Here is a 19522-nt window from a genome sequence, read left to right as displayed (position 1 = left end):
GTTGTCTACAAAGGGGTTTATTCAGTGGCAGATTTGTGCGCATTATGCAGCTAATAGCTATGCTTTATGCTTATATTTTTGTTTTAATATTGCTAGTAAGACATTGGGGGTCAATTTAAGTACAGAAAAGAAGACAAAGGTGCAAAGTCCACTTCTTGCCTTTGTGTGACATTGTGAGCAAATATATGTGAGTCTGTTCCTGTATCCGCAAACATGAACCTTGATTAGAGAGACAATATGGCGGAGAATGCGGACAGTCTCTTTGCGCCACACAATGAACGGATCAGGATTTTCCATGGGAAAATTCATCATTTTATTTTGTGGAAGAGAATATGAGGAAGGAGAAGATATTTCTGTCAGTGGCTCCTGCAGAGCCTCTAAGGGGTCATAAAATCGCTGCCTCAGAATCTGTCTAGTTCCAATCTATACGGGAAGCGCTTAGATGTCCTCAGCGCAACAATGTAATAGAGCAATGGGAATTGTAATACCTGAGAAGCAGAAATATAGGGTAAAAATAGAAAAGTTGTAATTGATTCCAACCTGTCACATTTTGGCCCATATATTGCACTTTAGGTACAGCTTAGGCAGAAAAGATGGCGCCCCCTGCCTCGTATGTCCTCTTGCCCTCAAATTGAACCAAATTAACCCTGAATATTCATTGCCCTGTTTCCCCCTTTGCACCCTGGGTGGCAGGGGGGAACGTGGTGTAGGGGGCAAGATGTGGGGGATCGGAGTGACTGGGGGGCCAGTCGTGACAGGCTTATCCACTTTAATGACAATCAAATTTGATTACTTTTCTTTTACTTTGGCGATGTGTCGTCTCCCAGTCACCGATAGGCTGGGGGCACACCGCGTTGTGACCTCATCACCATATGGAGCGCTCCCAGTCTACCGGTGACTAGGGGCCTCCACATCATTACCATGAACGACGAGGTAAGTTAGTTGAGGGGTTGAAGAGGCCTAGAGAGGGGGGTTTGAAGAGTCTCGTGGAGACAGGATGCCAGGAGGGGGACCTGCATCTTTCCTTTATACAGAACCCCATAGTTCTGATGGCGGTCCTGCTGGGCTGTTGCTCCTCTTGCACGTTCCTAGTTATGACCCTGACCTTACATCACAGATCCCCTGCCTCGTATGTCCTTGTCTGGCAGGGGAGCCAATTGAAAGCGGCCAGGAGTATCTTATGTGGAATCCGGGCCATCCTTCATTTCAGTCCCCACACTTGCATTTAAGGTAGAGAAACTGCAACTTACATCTTTAGTTGGCACTATCCAAAACAAGTATTACCTGAAATATGACAGGTTCTCTTTAATTATGGGGGTGGTAGAAAATAAAAAGGGATTGAAAATGAGTTTATAAATTGCTTCATTTCATCTTAAGGAAACAGTCTGGTTATTCCAGTTTTCCAGGTAAAATCTTAATTAACACTTCATATCAGATTGGTGCAAATTGCTTTCTCGTTAAAGAACCCTGAATGCCAGACAGGTCAGAGAGCGATTTCAGCTTTAATTCACATGTTCAAAAAGTCGATCTGAACTGTGATATAAAGACTAAGGGGTAAATGTATCATAGTGCGGGTTGTACAAGTCGCCGGAAATCAGCGAGATGACAGCTTAAATTTAAAGCAGCGCTGCCTTGTAAAGGGAAACTTCCCTTTACAAGGGAATTCTTTATTCTGTGCAAAGAACTTAATCACTCTCCATTTGTGCATGTAAAAAAGTAAAGTGAAACATTATGTGACAACACCTATGGAATAGCGCCCCCCAGTGGGCAAAAAATCATGAAACATTACAAATACTTGCTTTACAGAGACATTGGTTTTGGATGAATGCAGGCACTGTACAGTGGTCTAGGCTGATGGTATTCTAGGTGCTACTTAATTCTACCTGATCTGTAATGCTATTAATGCAATTAATCCCTCCACAGGAGGATGTAGGGTCAGACTAAAACGTTCAGTAAACAAGCTTAAAACTTTTTCTTATGCCTCACATTGACTCACAATTGAAAACATTTTCTTTCCCCACCTCTAGAAACAAAGGACAGGGGGTCTGATTGCACAACAAACAATTCAGTGGGCAGAAAGTGTAGCGGAGCACAACAACACAACTCTATGTGTGGGTTAAAGCACTGTATAGAAGTTACTGTACTACATAAAAGCTTAAATGAATTAAAAAAAATGAGAAGTTTTCTCCAGCAAAGTGACAGCGAGTGTGTCCCACCATCACAGACATCCATCAACGTTAAGGTAAAGTTTAATAGAGCAATTTGGTCTCAAGTATTCTGTATACACATCTTGCCAATAATTTATAATTTACGATCTCCATTATAATGGCATACGACCTAATTATGTACGCAAAGCCCAAAGTAGTAGAAAGTAATTTACAAAGAGGAAAACGTCCACGGCGCATTGCGGAAACCAGTTCCTGACCCTAAAACCACAGCACATGGGCCTGCGAAGCCTGAGGATGAATCTGCAGAGAGCAGAGGTTGGCACAGGCTGAGCATAGAAGTTGGGCGTAGTGTGGCCTTACTTAGCAAAGTACGGCTTAGGCTGGGTACACACTACAGGGTTCTCAGCCAATTATCAGGGACCAATCACACGATAAACGACTGTACGGCCTCATATCGCATTAGTGTGTACACTCCAACGATGAGCGATTAACGTTCCGAAGCTCATCTTATCGTTTCAGATGATTTTTAAACCAAACTAAAAATCGCGTTTGGAGCGATGGAACAATGTCGTCATCCCAATTCTGCTGTATGTATGTACTCAAGACCGGCAGTGTCCATTGATCTCTATGGAATGTGCAGAGTCACAATCTTTTCAGCCGATGGTTATGACAGATGAAGAGCACAGATCTGAAGGTAAATTGTATAGAATGTGTACAGTGTGTACACATGAATCGGCCTGGTGATCGGGACTTTCAGTCGTTGGTAAAATCGTTCATGATATCGCATCGGAAGAAATTCTCGGCAGTGTGTCACCAGCCTAAGGCTCAGTAGTTCACCTCGTTATAAGGAGCAAGGCAGAAAAGAGAGTGGAAGCTCTACCAAGCAGAGCCCTCTAACCATTTGTCTGCACCTTTACCGTCAAACCTTGTATGTCTTGTTTTTGGTACGATTGGTTGTCCCGCGCTGCTGAGCTTTGTGGCGCCTGAGCAAAAACCAATGATGATGATGATCTCCTTTTGCAACGAGATTTTATTAAAATGCAATAAAGACGGGTAGAGGGTGCATTTTAGAGGTGTTCCCCCGCTGTGCGGAGGGGCATAATCAGTAATTAATTCTAATCAGAAATGTTTTAGGGGGTCTAGTTATTATTCAGCAGCGGTAACTATCATTAGGTATCGCTGTAAATCACAGTGATATATAATGCAGTGCAGCTGAAATTTTCCATGTCGGGCTGGTCTGGGAGACCCGTCAGAGAACCCCCTCCTCCACAAAGTTCTTTTACTGTTCACAGAATGGAGTAAGTGTTATGCGGAATCGCATAGCGCGGTCAGGGCCGGATTAAGGGAATGGAGGCCCCTGGGCTAAGGGGGGCTCCATTCCCCCGTGAGGGCCCGCCCCCGTGATCTGAGCTGCCTGCGCCCCCGCTTCCCCCCCTCCCCGGCACTAACCTCCTTCTCCGGCGCGCTGTATGCTCTTTACTGAGGAGATCTCATGAGAGTGAGACTCAAGAGATCTCCTCAGTAAGGAGACTACAGCCCGCCGGAGAAGGACCGCAGTGAAAGTGCTCAGCAGCACTGATCGCGCCGGGGGCGCCCCCGCCCCCGACCGATCAATACTGCTGCTGAGCACTTTCAAGGGCCCCCTGGATGCCATAGGCCCCTGGGCTGTAGCCCAGTTAGCCCTATGGTTAATCCGGCCCTGAGCGCGGTCATCAGAGAGGGATTCAGCTAAGTTGGAGATGGTGTTACGGTGCTGCGAAAAACTTTGCAATAGGTCTATGAGGACAAAGCTAAGTGCCGGTAATTAGATTAATGCTGGAGAACTCTCTGATCTCTCTGGAATTAATACCTTTCTTAAATAATAAAAAGTGGTGAGAGAGACTTTTGTCAGCATTTTGGCTCTTCCAAGCTTTACAAATAGACACCTTAAGCAACTAATTGTCTCCTCACACTTTGGAAGACAACAATTAGGCTGGGTTCACACTACAAAAATTTTCTCCTGATGTGTTATCTATATAAGGATTTTATCAACCACTGACAGCAAAAAAAAAAAAGTCCCGTTCAGCAGCCAATTCATGTGTACAGACTATACGCGTTTTACTAGATTTACCTTCAGATCTGTGCTCTACATCTGTCCTAACCATCGGCTGAAAGATCGTGACTCTGTAAACTCTATGGAGAGTCTGATTGTGAGTGCATACACACAGCAGATTTGTACTCTGGTTTAAAAACCAAATATATGATGAGCTTTGGAACATTAAGGACCTCATTTAAAGTCGGACGCAAAGTCCGTCTAAGAAGTGTAGGATTGGGAGTGTGTCGCAGCTTGGTAGGGTATTACGAGTGGCAAGCAACCCAAGTCGCGTCCCACTCTGAATACCCTACCGAGCTGCGGCCAGTTCCTGCAGCCAGCTAACCGCTTGCGTCACCTAATTCCTGCCGCACAGTTTAAGCCCTTTTTTGACGTGCGTTGCGTCTGTGCCTCACTGCGTCTAGGATTTACTTACAGGGCCACAGCTTCACAATTCCGCGTTCCGCCCTTTCTCTCGTAGTGAGCCGCAAGCTGTCACAAGTGTAGATTAAGTCCAAGATGCAGGTGGATTTGGTAGTTGCTGCACATGCGTGATAGTGTTTTTTTGTTCGATTTTTTTTGTTCATCTGCTAAAATTGACTTTGCGTCCGACTCTAAATGAGGTCCTAATTGCTCATCGCTGCAGCGTACACACTCATGCAATATCGGGCTGAACAGTCATGTGATTTGCCGATAATCGCCTGGAAACCCCAGTAGCGTATACCCAGCCTTATGGCACAGTTTTAGCACACAAACTGTATACTGTCCTGTACTCAACCTGGTATATAAGTTAATGTATTTACAGTGCAAATATAGTACATTATATCGGTGTCTCTGACAATTCCTCCAAATTGGAATGGGTTGTTATTACTCAACATTCCTTAGTTGTTACCATTCCTTTTTAAATAAACAGCAGACAGCAATCCTTTCCTGTATATACACAGCGTTTACAGTCATCTACAGGAGTATGCCATCATCATGATAACTAACCCCAAATTAGTCTGTAAAAGGCTAAATATTAAGGTATGCATGTAATCTGCTCATTCATGACTCGCTGCCTTTTATTTTCTCTCCTTTTGTTATCTATAAGGTCCCACTCATTAAAGAGCATGGGCGAACAGCAGATTCAAAAGATGCATCAAGGCAGGTAATTAAAGGACCAAGGAATCATTAGCACAACTGTAACGAATTTACCTGGAGGTAAATAATAAAAAAAGAAAGAAAGCTACAGACAATTAGAAATTCATGCCACACCTGGCTGCTTCCTTGTACCAGGCTTTGGTCATTCCATTATCCATGCCTGGATAGCATGTTCTGAATATGTATGGAAGAGACTGAGCATGGAGCCATCAGGGATATTTGTACTATAGGTATGATGCATATATTTGGAGCTTCTCATTTAAAGTAAAGGCTGGAAACACTGGAGGCTATACCCTGCAGTCCCCAAATATCTACTAGCTATACAATGAAGATCCTCAAATCTCTCTTAGATTCATCTGCTCAGCTCCACATTATCTCAGGATACTGATTAATAATTTTGGCAGTGATGCAAGTTTATAACAAAATGGTATTTATACTGCGGGTAACATTTGTACTTTTAGGGGTATGTTTACTAAATTGCGGGTTTGAAAAGGTGGAGATGTTGCCTATAGCAACCGATCAGATTCTAGTGATCATTTATTTAGTACATTCTATAAAACGACAGCTAGAATCTGATTGGTTGCTATAGGCAACATCTCCACTCATTCAAACCCGCAGTAAATATACCCCCTTAATGTTTAATTTCTTTATCACACTTCTTTCACAATATAAAATGCACAGGTATATAAAGCATACATGTATTCCTAAATACATAGCCCAGTTTAGTAATAATCAGTAGCGTATAATTGAAATGAGAAGGAAACCTCATTTCAACATGTATTTGATATTAATTTTGATGAAAATGTTTTTTTTTTTTTACCTTATTCCTGGATTTAAACAAAATACAAAAACAAAACTCACTTTGTCAGACCACAGGTACTGTGTGTGAGGCTTTACAATTCATCAAATAAAGGAGAGCTGTAAAAACATCTGGTATATGTAAATATATTTACAGTACAAATACTGTGCCTTTGTAAAGACCACTCACAATGTTGTCTCCACAGAGGCTCCCAGAGCACAAGCTGTTGTTTCTCAGATGTAACTTTTTTGAATGGACATCACTGTTCACATTACAATATGAAAAGAGCTGCAGACAGCATGCCTGCTCTGTTTACACACAATAATTACATTCATTTACGGGAGCATGCCTTCATCAAGAGAACAAAACCCCAAATTAGTCTGTGAAAGCATCATGAATTGCTCTGCATTATTTTTGTACCACATCTTGCAGTATATATATATATATATATATATATATATATATATATATATATATATATATGTGTATGTGTGTGTGTATATATATATAGACATTTGGACACATCTCGAAATCATATTTGCCAACTCTCCCGGAATGTCCGGGAGACTCCCGCATTTTGCGAGAGTCTCCCGGACTCCCGGGTGAGTGTGGCAATCTCCCGAATTCTGCCCACTTCACCAGAAAGTACCCACTTCCTAGTGAAGTGGGCAGAATTAGCTCCCAAATGCTGCGATTCACGGGGAATCGCGGCATTTGGCCCCGCCCCCCGCTGTCAAATGACGCGTTTTGCGTCCTGATGACGCGCATTTTGGATTTCCGCCCCGTCACGCCCACCTCCCATGACAGGCTCCCGGAAACCAACTGTTCAAAGTTGGTAAGTATGCTCGAAATGCGTATGGCTCTGCTTATCGTCGGAAGTACGCTAGTTTTCGTGCTCTTTTCTTAATAGTAAGTCACTCCCATTTGGATCCAAATCTGAATCAACCCCTGAGTGAATGTGTGTTGGTTGGTTTGGGGTCTTCTTGAGATGTTGATGTGTCCTTCTCAAAACCTGTAGTATTTGTTCCAGGCACTCCTTAGGCGTACAAGTGCTTCACTTACCGCAATGCAGACATGTCACTTCACAGTGTTAGTAGTACATTGCGCTATTTGTACACAATGTAATGAAATATAATATACAAAATGAGAATTATGTCTTAATAGTTATGAATAAATGGGAAAGTTACAATTTTCGTATAAAATTTAATTAAGTACAAACACCTCCACTTCTGTTGTTTACTCCTTTAAAATCAAATAGAAAACTTCTTTACGGCAGTAAGTGTCAATTAAGTAATGCGAGTAGTTGGGCACAACTTGATATACTACTGGCACAATGATAATTATTTAAGTGCAATTAACTGGAGGGGTGAAACGTAATCAGCCAATCAGAAGCAGCTAGAATGCGCTGTTGATAGTCATCATTATCACCAATTATTTATATAGCGCCACTGATTCCGCAGCACTGTACAGAGAACTCATTCACATCAGTCCCTGCCCCATTGGAGCTTACAGTCTAAATTCCCCAACACACACACACACACACACACACACACACACACACACAGACACACAGACACACTAGGGTCAATTTGTTAGCAGCCAATTAACCTACCAGTATGTTTTTGGAGTGTGGGAGGAAACCAGAGCACCCGGAGGAAACCCACGCAAACACGGGGAGAACATACATACTCCTCACAGATAAGGCCATGGTCGGGAATTGAACACATGACCCCAGTGCTGTGAGGCAGAAGTGCTAACCACTGAGCCACCGTGCTGCCACAATTATGATGATAGTCATCATCATAATTGTGTCTAATGTCGTAATTACATGAATATGCCTTTACCATGCTCAGACTACACTTGCCCGCTACTGCTCGCCCGCGTACCTCCTCTCCTGGCGTAGTCAGCGATACCTAAATCTAGCACAATACGGAAATGCCTATCTAAAGCAAATAATAATTGTGCACGTCCACCGCCCTTTTAAATTAATTCAATGGCTCAATGGTTAGCATTGCTGCCTGCCTCACAGCACTGGGGTCGTGAGTTTGATTCCCAACCATGGCCTTATCTGTGAGGCGTAAGTATGTTCTTCCCGTGTTTGTGTAGGTTTCCTTTCCTCTCACACTCCAAAAACATGCTGGTAAGTTCATTGACTGCTGTCAAAATTAACCCTAGTCTGTGTCTGCCTATCTGTTAGGGAATTTAGACTGTAAGTTTCAATGGGACAGGGACTGATGTGAGTGAGTTCTATGTACAGCGCTGCGGTGCTATATAAGGCAATGATGATGAATGAGAGTGTAGCCTATCAGTTTACAGCCCACAAAAAGTATTTTTATTCTATGTGTAGATGACGGGTCCACTTTAACTAGGGTTTATAGTTAATTATCTTTCATCATATATTCCATAAAAAACAGCGGCATAAATCTTATACAAAGACCTTTATTTCCCTGCATAGTCACCTGTTAGTACTCCAGTACCACACTGCTTAATAAGTACAGGTAAAACAAAATCAGTCACATGTTATACAAACATCATTATGCATATACCAAGGGAACAGCGCCCCCTAGTGGCAATATCATCATGGAATGTATAAACTGTTTGCTTACAGACACCGTTTGAAAGACCACCTGGGAGGAATCCAGGGATCCACTATAAAGAATACACACGAAGACGCTCTGCTCCTGCCTGGGTTACAAGCTGAAACAAATTGGATAAAAGATGACTAGCGGATGGAAGCAGCATCCCTGGGACAGCTAGGATGAACAAAGGCCAGAATAAGCTTCCCTGAATAGGATGTAGCCCAAGGCGAAGGACTAGCATCAGATCCAGGACTTATCCAGCCCCTCTGGGCTATGAATTCTCACCTTAAGTGGGTAGAATTACAAATCTGTTAAAGAGAATTTGCATTAACTGCTGTGACCTGTTGCCCTATTTAATACTTTAATTGTGGACCATCCCAAACCGGAAACATCAGTACCCCTCCCTCCCCTTTGGAATCTGGTTTCTACATCTTCAAGCCACACATTATTACAGCATACGTATCAGTTATATATAGGACAGTTTAATGAATTGTCTTCTTCCTAGGTCCTAAATATGTCCGTACCTGTATATAACTCAAGTGTCTTCTAATTTATCTTGTAGATTGTAATACAGTCTTTTTTTTACCAGTCCATCTCTCCTGTGGACATAGGTAAACTTGGAAAAATGTTCTGGTCATAAACAATTTCCCAATCTCATTCTAACAATCAGCGCAGTAGTTGTGCTAGTTACTCTGTCTATACTCAATTCCATTTATTTTTCCTGCTTTATTCACAAAGAGAAGCACTGGGGCACATTACAAATCAACAATAACAATAATAATAATATTTAAAAAAAATAATAATAAGTTATCATCAATCACACTGTCAATATTTCTTAACTGCACAATACCTGTTATTTTTGTTTGTAATTTTTGCTTTGTTTTACATTATCATCACAAACAGTTGAATCAGTCAATGAACCAGTAAAATAAGGGAGAACCATAAGAAGACATGACAGTATTAAGTTGGCCATGTATGGGCCATTTTCGTTTATGGACCTAAGGATCTTTCCAATAAAGAATTGCCCATTCTTTTGTCTGTTTCTTCTTCTTCTATAATTGGTTGCCCTTCTCTCCTTAATACAGAGTTGGTTGTAGATTGGAATGGCCAGTACAATTCTATACAGAACCTCACAGATTACATGTTACATATACACAATACAATAGTACTTTTTATATTAAAACATGTCACAATGATCAATTACTGGCATACTCCGTATTTCAAGTTCACTTCTGCAGAAACATATTTTATTATGCATGGAAACCACATTTATCCCTCAAGCTGGATTTATTGTGATCCCATTTATCCTTTATTTCAAACACTCTGCAAAAACTTTGTTCCTGCTCACACCCCTGTACATGCACTCTTCACATATGCAAAATTTCCCATTGCTGTTTCCATCTCTGTGCATCTAATTTTTATATCTCTGGTCATACACACTTTCATGCTGTCTTCCGTCTTTCCAGATGGTGTCCACGTAATCAGAGCTCTAGCTGTTATTATTATTATTAATATTATTATTATTAACCTTTATATATAGGGTGGCACATGGGGTCCGCAGCGCCGTAACTTCACCATGACTGTCAAACAACCATAATAGTGAGACTTTTTGCCACACACACACATAAACAAACACCGAAATACACTGACAGTCACTCTAGGAGGAGGTCCTGGTGATCATATCTGCATGAATGATTTTCTCCTGTCCCTTACATTGTTTAGTGGTGCTCCTCATAGTGACTGTTGGAGGTGGCACTTAATTTTCGTTCTGGGTTTCTGAGGTCACATGAATTCTTATCTTTGTATAAAAGATCTATTACCTGTGGATCACCAAAAAAATGTATGCAGTTGACTGTAGGGGTTAACCACATAAAACTGTGGTAAGTGTACTGAGATGACATACAATTAATCATTTGTGAGGACAGGTGTATGAGAAGTGTCTGAGCAGGTGAAAAGTCTTCCCAGTTTTTCTTCTAAACATAAATATTCCTTCATGAATCAGGTGAGAAGAGCTGACACTTCCTCAAACGGTCTAATGTCTTTCTCTGTCATCACGTTAAGATACACGGCTCATCCTTCTTTCCGCTAAACGCTTCAGCAACCTCCCTATTGATATCTGTAAATAAAGACAGCCAGAAAATGGCTTTTCTACCTGACCCCTTAACCTGAAATAAAAATAAAGTTCAGAGAATATAATCCTGATACAAAGCCCTTCATGGATCTTCTCCTTACCTTAGCTGTTGACAGGTGGCTGCCATGTCTCATAGTTGCCTTTGATTTAGCTGTAAAACCCACTGCGTACTCAGGGGATCAGCCTGTTATCCTACTGAAGCCTTAACCAGGGCTTAGGATAAACGGAAGGGTCCTCCTAACCTCCAACTGACACAGCTCACATGTTTACATCTTCTGGAGCAATAAGCAAACAGAACACAGCATAATCTGTGTTTAACAAAGGAAATGAAGTATTAGCTGTGAAACGATGAGTTCCAGGAATTTTGTGTTGTCTTCATTTGATGTAAATTATCAATATATTAGAGCTTTGTAGTGTTAAGATGAGCTACAATACAATTTTTTAAAGCAACAGGTGCATTGACTTAGAGTTCTGCGGGAAGGAAAACAGCCAAATACCCCATGTTTCCCAGATAGAGATTCAATTGTGAACCCCAAGACTTTCCTGACAGCAGTCTGAGACTGTCCGGTTGGTCTCAAACCTGAAAAGTGTTCCCACACAAAAAATGTTTCTCTCAAGGTGCAATCATATTCAATGTCTTACAGCTATCTCTATTTGTGTAGCAGATGAAAGATCTTTCACAAATATAACATAGTTGCCTACTCTCCCGGAATGTCCGGGAGACTCCCGAATTTTTTTCAGTTCTCCCGGACTCCCGAGAGAGCAGGCAAAAATCCCGGATCCAGCGTCTCCCCGTTGTTGTAGATGGTGGGGGCGGGGCTAACCGCGGCATCGTGGTCCCGCCCCCTGCTGCGATTGGCCAGAATGTCTCATGATTGACAGGGGGCGGAGCCAAACGGCGCATCCCCGCGTGGCCACGCCCCCTCAACGGACCCCCTCCCGGACGGCTGTCTTTAAAAGTTGGTAAGTATGAAATATAATCGTCCAAGTTTGAAAATTCCGATCAGCCAGTACAACAGAGCTAACACTTGATTTGCTCTGGTTGTGAGCAGGTTGGATTATCATAATTATCACACTGCCAGAGGGAGTGTGCAGGCACTGGCAAATTTCATGAGACCCGCCGAATCTTTTGAGGCAGCAGATAAGAAGACTTTTGGGATATGATATTCCACCCAAAACTGGATATATAGTTTTAAAACAGTGTTTGTTTTTTCCCCCGATTACATACTACTGTGGAACTACAAGTTCCAGCGGTCCCTGGCTGCCAGGGCATGATAGCGCTTGTAGTTACATGCGGTCCGGCATACCCTGGCAGCCATAGATATGCTGGCGCTTGATGTTCACAAGTTCCAGCGAGTGAAATCAGTCAATGGCTGGCAGTGTATGCTGGGACTTGTAGTTCCACAATAGTATTTAACCTTATTTTGGACATATAACTATTACCCTGCACCTACTGCCCCAGCGGTCCCAGGAAAAGTCTGCTCTTCAGCACAGTGCTGGTTGGCTCACATGTTTTTTGCGGGCCCGAATACGCTGTGGGCTTTGGACCTGTACTGACCCGGCTGGGGCGGGCTCACATTATCCCAACTTTTATGGGTTAGGAGGGACTTTCCCACCATGTGCAAGCGGCAAAGCACATTTTCTATGCACTTCAAATGGACTTCTGTCCAACTCATAAGCATGCCCTTAATATCACAGATCCAAACCTCCCTACTGTCCTGATTTCAATGGGATAGTCCCAATTTTATGGCTTTTATGTTTGTCCCACAGGTGGAATGTAAGGTAGGTATGTAATTGGCGGCATAGTGCTTTAAAGCGCTAGGCAGCTCTCTGGGGGAATAACCAAACCCCCGCAGCGCTACGCCCACGCCCCCTTTGCGACGTGGCCATGCCCCTGTACCGCAGCCGAGGACAGACATGTTGGGAGGTATGCAGATCTGTTAAAAAAACAAGTTCATATTAAAGATTATTGTGTATTGTGCTATATAAAATATATTATTTTCAAATCTGTGGGCCGTTGTAACTGGATGTCATTGTGACCCTTGCTTACACAAGTCTAGCTATGTTTGACAGTATCAAAAATCTTATTAATGCCTGTTTTAAAAAAGGGGCAAAAATTGCCTAGGTTCTTTGGACAGGGGTCCCATTACTTCTCGGTAATTTAGCTTCTATCATTAAATAAATTCTAGGCTCAATCTTGTACCCTAAATACTGACAATTTTATTGCGCTAATATCACCCCAATCTGTAAACAGTCCTGATACTATGAGATATATTTACTAAACGACGGGTTTGAAAAAGTAGCATCCAATCAGATTCTAGCTGTTATTTGGTAGAATGTACTAAATAAATAATAACTAGAATCTGATTGGTTGCTATAGGCAACACCTCCACTTTTTCAAACCCGCAGTTTAGTAAATATACCCCTATGTTTATACCTACAGGTGTATGTTTATAAGTTATTTTGAGTGTTCCCAAGTGGCTGGAGCAGCTGCACTAATGACAGTATTTAAAAAAGAAAAAAAGGAACACGACCATTTAATGAATAATTTTCAATACAGAGGATTAAATACAGTAAAAATAATATATTGTATATGGAACATTGTTGGGAAAGTGAAAAAAGATTCTTGCACAAATAATATTGCGTTATATGGTTTCCTCACACAGCGTGAAAGAACAATAATGAAATAAGAGACAATGTAAATGCACAGTCATGCAGGCAAATCCGTGGACTAAATTGTTTACTTGGATCTAAGGACAACATGAATTAGTGACCACACCAGCCGGGGGAGCATTGATTAGGGATTCCCTGTAATGCGGCTCTCTGAGGGAAGTGAACAAACACTCCAAGTTCGGCCTTGCATCCCAACCTCTGCTCAAATGACCGTCCTCATCTAAGAATCAGAGACACACATCAAAGAGCAGAGACGGCTTTTGAAACTGCTTCAAATGGGCGTCCAGGCTGATTAAATTCTCACCTTGCACCTCTCGTATGATCTCATTTTACTTATTCTGTCACCAAAGACATTGATGTTGCTTAAAACGCTCCCGTGATTATCGTCAGAGGGCTTAGGTTACATAAGTGATAAGACAGAGAATAGACGATCTCTTACGACCACGCACCATTTCTGCCTCAGCAACGTTTTATTTTTAAACTATACAACGCCCCATTTTTTGCCACCCTCACATATCACTGTTTATAGCTGTGACGGAATAACAAGTTAAATTGTATCTTCGTTAGAATGACATTTTGTTCTGTACTTTAAGATTAAATTTTATAGGAGTAGATTTATCAAACCATCAAGCATAGAAAAGTGGAGGTGTTGTCCATATCTATCATTTATCTAGTACATTCTACAAAATGATAGCTAGAATCTGCTTGCTAAGTGCAACACCTCACTTTTCCTTTAAAGGAGGTTTGATAAATATTGCCCAAAGTATCATATGTGCAGGCGTGATCATGTTCACCTACCATGACTTCCCTAATTCCATTTACTCTTAGGGGTATGTTTACTAAACTGCGGGTTTGAAAAAAGTGGAGATGTTTTCTATAGCAACCAATCAGATTCTAGCTGTCATTTTGTAGAATGTACTAAATAAATAATGAATGATAACTAGAATCTGATTGGTTGCTATAGGCAATATCTCCACTTTTTCAAAACCTCAGTTTAGTAAATATAGCCCCCTAGAGTCCCCATCGACTGCCTGACTCACATCAATGTAGACATTAAAGCAACAAAGGTAGAGAGACTGTTTTGATATATTTTGTTATTTTATTACTGAAAGATACCTGTAAATAATAAAAAAATGCTCTTTACTAATCATCCAGGGTGTCTCCTCCTGTTATTGCATCCAACACCACAACATACCAAGCACCTTGCCGAGTCATAGATAGATAGATAGATATAAGATAAATAGATAGATATAAGATAGATAGATGATAGATAGATAGAGAGAGAGAGAGAGATACACACTATATGGAGCTGAGTGACTTCAAGCGTGGCACTGTGATTGGATGCCACCTTTGTAATAAGACAGTTCGTAAAATTTCATCCCTGCTGAATATTCCACGGTCAACTGTAAGTGATATTATAAGAAAGTGGAAGCGTTTAGGAACAGCAACTCCACGAAGCGGAAGACCACGTAAAATCACAGAGCAGGGTCAACGACTGCTAAGGCGCATGGTGCGTAAAAGTCACCAACGCTCTGCTGATTCCATAGCTGAACAGTTCTGAACTTCCACTGGCATTAATGTAAGCACAATAACAGCGGGAGCTTAATGGCATGGTTTTCCATGGCCGAGCAGCTGCCTGCAAGCCTCACATCACAAAGACCAATGCAAAGTCTCGGATGGAGTGGTGTAAAGCACACCAACACTGGACTGTAGAACAGTGGACATGTGTTCTCTGGAGTGACGAATAACGCTTCTCTGTTTGGCGGTCAGATGGGCGAGTCTGGGTCTGGAGGATGCCGGGAGAACGTTACCTGTCTGACTGCATTATGCCAACTGTGAAGTTTGGTGGAGGAGGGATAATGGTATGGGGCTGTTTTTCAGGGTTTGGTCTAGGCCTCTTATCCAGTGAAGGGCAATCTTAATCCTTCAGCATACCAAGTCATTTTGGACAATGCTATGCTTCCAACTTTGTGGCAACAGTTTGGGGAAGGCCCTTTTCTATTCCAACATGACTGAGCCCCTGTGCACAAAGCATGGACTAAAAAACATGGTTTGATGAGTTTGGTGGGGAAGAACTTGACTGGCCCACACAGAGCCGTGACCTCACCCCCATCGAACACCTTTGGGATGAACTGGAAGGAGATTGAGAGCCAGGCCTTCTCGTCCAACATCAGTGTCTGACCTCATAAATGCCCTACTGAATGAATGGGCACAAATTCCCACTGAAACACTACAACATCTTGTGGAAAGTCTTCCAAGAAGAGTGGAAGCTGTTATTGCTGCAAGGGGGACCAACTCCGTACTAAAGTATATGTATTTGAATACAATGTAATTACAGTCCCTGTTGGTGTAATGGTCAAGCGTCCGAATACTTTTGTCCATATAGTTTATAGATGGATAGATTTGGAATAGATAGATAGATAAATAGGTAGATATATATTTATGAGATAGATAGATAGATAGATAGATATATAGATAGATAAATATGATATTGATAAATAAATGTGCAATAGATAGCTAAATAAATGTGAGATAGATAGATATGAGATAGATAGATAGATAGATAGATAGATAGATAGATAGATAGATAGATAGATAGATAGACAGACAGTCACCACTCTGGGGGCACTCCTCAACAGTTCCACATAATATATTAGTATTACAGTGGACCCCCAGAGCTCCTGGTTGTGTGTGCTAACCTCAGATAGATAGATAGATAGATAGATAGATAGATAGATAGATAGATAGATAGACACATTGATAGATAGCTTGGTAGATATGAAATAGAAAAATATGACCTAGATAGATAGATATGAGATAGATTTATGGATAGGTGTAGTAAACCCATATATTTATAAACTCAGATTATTTTGCCTTTTTTTGTGCTTTGTGGTGTATGTAATTGTGTACATTAGGCTGTGATTTATGGTACTGATAACTAAGTTGATGTGTCTTTAAATGCATAAATAGCACATATTAAAATGACAAAATAATGTACATTATAGGCAAAATTGGGATAAAATATACCCAATCCTCAGTGCAAGCCACAAGCCTGATCTTCACCATACCCATCCTAATCTGCCCAACCAACCCCACTTTCTAAAACAGACCTTTCTACTTTCCTGTGAGCCCAACTCATTTGTGAGGTCATGAATCTGGGTTATAAACCGCTTACGGTGGACACCATACCTTTACCATATTTTACCCTTACAAGAGTTAACTTATAGACATAAAATAACGACACAGAAACTTGAATTGACGTATGAAAGGTCAGGAATTTATTAAAGGCGAATAAGCTGGAAAAAAATTGGTGGCAAATCTAAGAAGACCAATCAGCCTCCAGGCCACACCTGTAAGTTGTACATTCCATCCAAACTAATTTGGACCCGACTAGGTGTTAATATGCCAAACTCCCCCATTTGGCACATTAGCTGAGGCCCGCCCGCCTAAGCGGAGCCCCCTAACCCCGAAGGGCTATTCTGACTAATTGCCCAATCCCTTTAAGGGGAGAGTACCTACCAAGCCTTAAATGTAACCAAATTGGCCGCTGATTGGACTGCTTACCGCCCCCTGTAGATTAAATGTATGAATCACTTAAATGACAACTAACGAATACTCACTCCTATACCAAAAAAGGGGATGGGTGGGTGGGTAAACTCTCCAGACGGTAAGAGGAAGTTGAAATCTCTTCCTATATGTTATAAGCCTCTCTGAAAGCTAAACCCTCCCCTTCCGTTCTTTCCGATTGGATGACTTATTTTTCACTACCACCCATATAAATTAACTCTTGCTATGCCTGAACTTTTCCATCTACATGCCCCCGCAGTGTTTATATCACCTCGGGCTAATTCAATCCCTCTGTTATATTTGAAGGTAAGTGCATGGATTTGTCTTTCCACCACAATAATGTTTGACAAGAAGTGTGTTAGCCACTGGATGTTAAGCTGCTGGAATGATGGAAAAACCTCAGATCAACTCACACTTGCAAAAAAATAGAATACTAGTAGAGTATTAAATGTGATGTCACTTGTTCCTAGTGAATTCATAAGCTCAAAGTGGGACTAGTGTGTGAAAGACCCACCAGTAGAAAGCAAGGGCCCACAAAATAACATGCTATTAGAGGGGCGTGATCAGCATATTTAGGGGGAGGGGGGTCCAGCATGTTGAAATTGTACCTAGTGCTTAACTAGTCCACCCTCCAAACACCTCTTTCCATTATACCAAAGTATGTATAGGGTGTGCAGCATAGACCTCAGCTGTTGTTATTTCCCGGTGGGTCTGTCCAACACTGGATAGGCTGCATTATCGCTAAAACTGGTGCAAATAAAACAATGGCTGCCTCCAGTGTATGTAAATCACATGTACCCCTTAATATCTATTTTAATATAATTTGAATGGCTGGCCCATGGTAGATACAAGACAGAGGCTTCCCGGCAAATAAAAAATAGTGTTTTATCTAAAACTGGACAAACAGCTACACTTTAGTGCTAAAAAGCCAAAATAGTACAGCTGCATGCAACATACAGAACGTGCCGTTATAGCACACTGACTGTCACTGCAATCTCACGGGAGAGTTTAGATATGTAGAGGGATTTAGGGAAGTGATTTTCTAACTCAATGAAAAGCTATAGACAGGTTTCACTTTACTGTTTACTATACATAATGACAAATAAGCTGACAATGTCACTGTTTACTTTAAGCAGCTGATACACTATTGTGAGGGGCCCTTAACCAAGACTAAATAAACAAGTGTCAGTGAGTGAGAGGAAATGACAGGATGTGTGAATCCAAGCATACACAAGGTGGATATTATAGTATACCTCTAGGTGTTATAGTATGTAATAAGTATAAAGGTAGATAGTATAGTATATCTGTAGGTATTATAGGATGTAATAAGTATAAAGGTAGATAGTATAGTATATCGGTAGGTATTATAGTATGTAATAAGTATAAAGGTAGATAGTATAGTATATCTGTAGGTGTTATAATATGTAATAAGTATAAATGTAGATAGTATAGTATATCTGTAGGTGTTATAGTATGTAATAAGTATAAATGTAGATAGTATAGTATATCTATAGGTGTTATAGTATGTAATAAGTATAAATGTAGATAGTATAGTATATCTGTAGGTGTTATAGTATATAATAAGTATAAATGTAGATAGTATAGTATATCTATAGGTGTTATAGTATGTAATAAGTATAAAGGTATATAGTATAGTATATCTGTAGGTGTTATAGTATGTAATAAGTATAAAGGTAGATAGTATAGTATATCGGTAGGTATTATAGTATGTATTAAGTATAAAGGTAGATATTATAGTATCTCTGTAGGTGTTATAGTATGTAATAAGAATAAAGGTAGATATTATGGTATATATGTAGGTGTCATAGTATGTAATAAGTATAAATGTAAATATTATAGTATATCTATAGGTGTTATACTATTATTATTATTATTATTATTATTATTATTATTATTATTATTATTATCTTTGACTTATAATACTATCTAATAAGTGTAAAGGTAGACATTATACCATACCGCTACTTTAGCTACTGCTTTCATTATAAAACTATCAATTACATTCCCATTACATTCCCATTACATTTTTCATACCGCCACTTCTAAATTTCCACTTCAATCACTAGTAATAAGTATAACGGTAGATATAATAGTATAGTGGTAGGTAGACATTATAGAATGTTTTAAGTATAAAGGTAGATGCTATGGTATATTGGTAGGTATTTTAGTATGTATTAAGTATAAAGTTAGATTTTATAGCATATAGTAGGCAATGTATTATAGTATAATGGTAGACATTATAATGGATCGGTAGGTGTTATAGTATGTAGTAAGTATAATGTAGCTACAGTATATCAGTAGGTTTTATAGTATGTATTAAGTATAAAGGTAGATATAATAGTATATCTGTAGGTGTCATAGTATAGAATAAGC

This window comes from Mixophyes fleayi, chromosome 1 (assembly GCF_038048845.1).
Source record: "Mixophyes fleayi isolate aMixFle1 chromosome 1, aMixFle1.hap1, whole genome shotgun sequence".
Classification (NCBI taxonomy): domain Eukaryota; kingdom Metazoa; phylum Chordata; class Amphibia; order Anura; family Limnodynastidae; genus Mixophyes; species Mixophyes fleayi.
The sequence above is the reverse complement of the archived record's forward strand: the minus strand, read 5'-3'. Positions refer to the sequence as shown.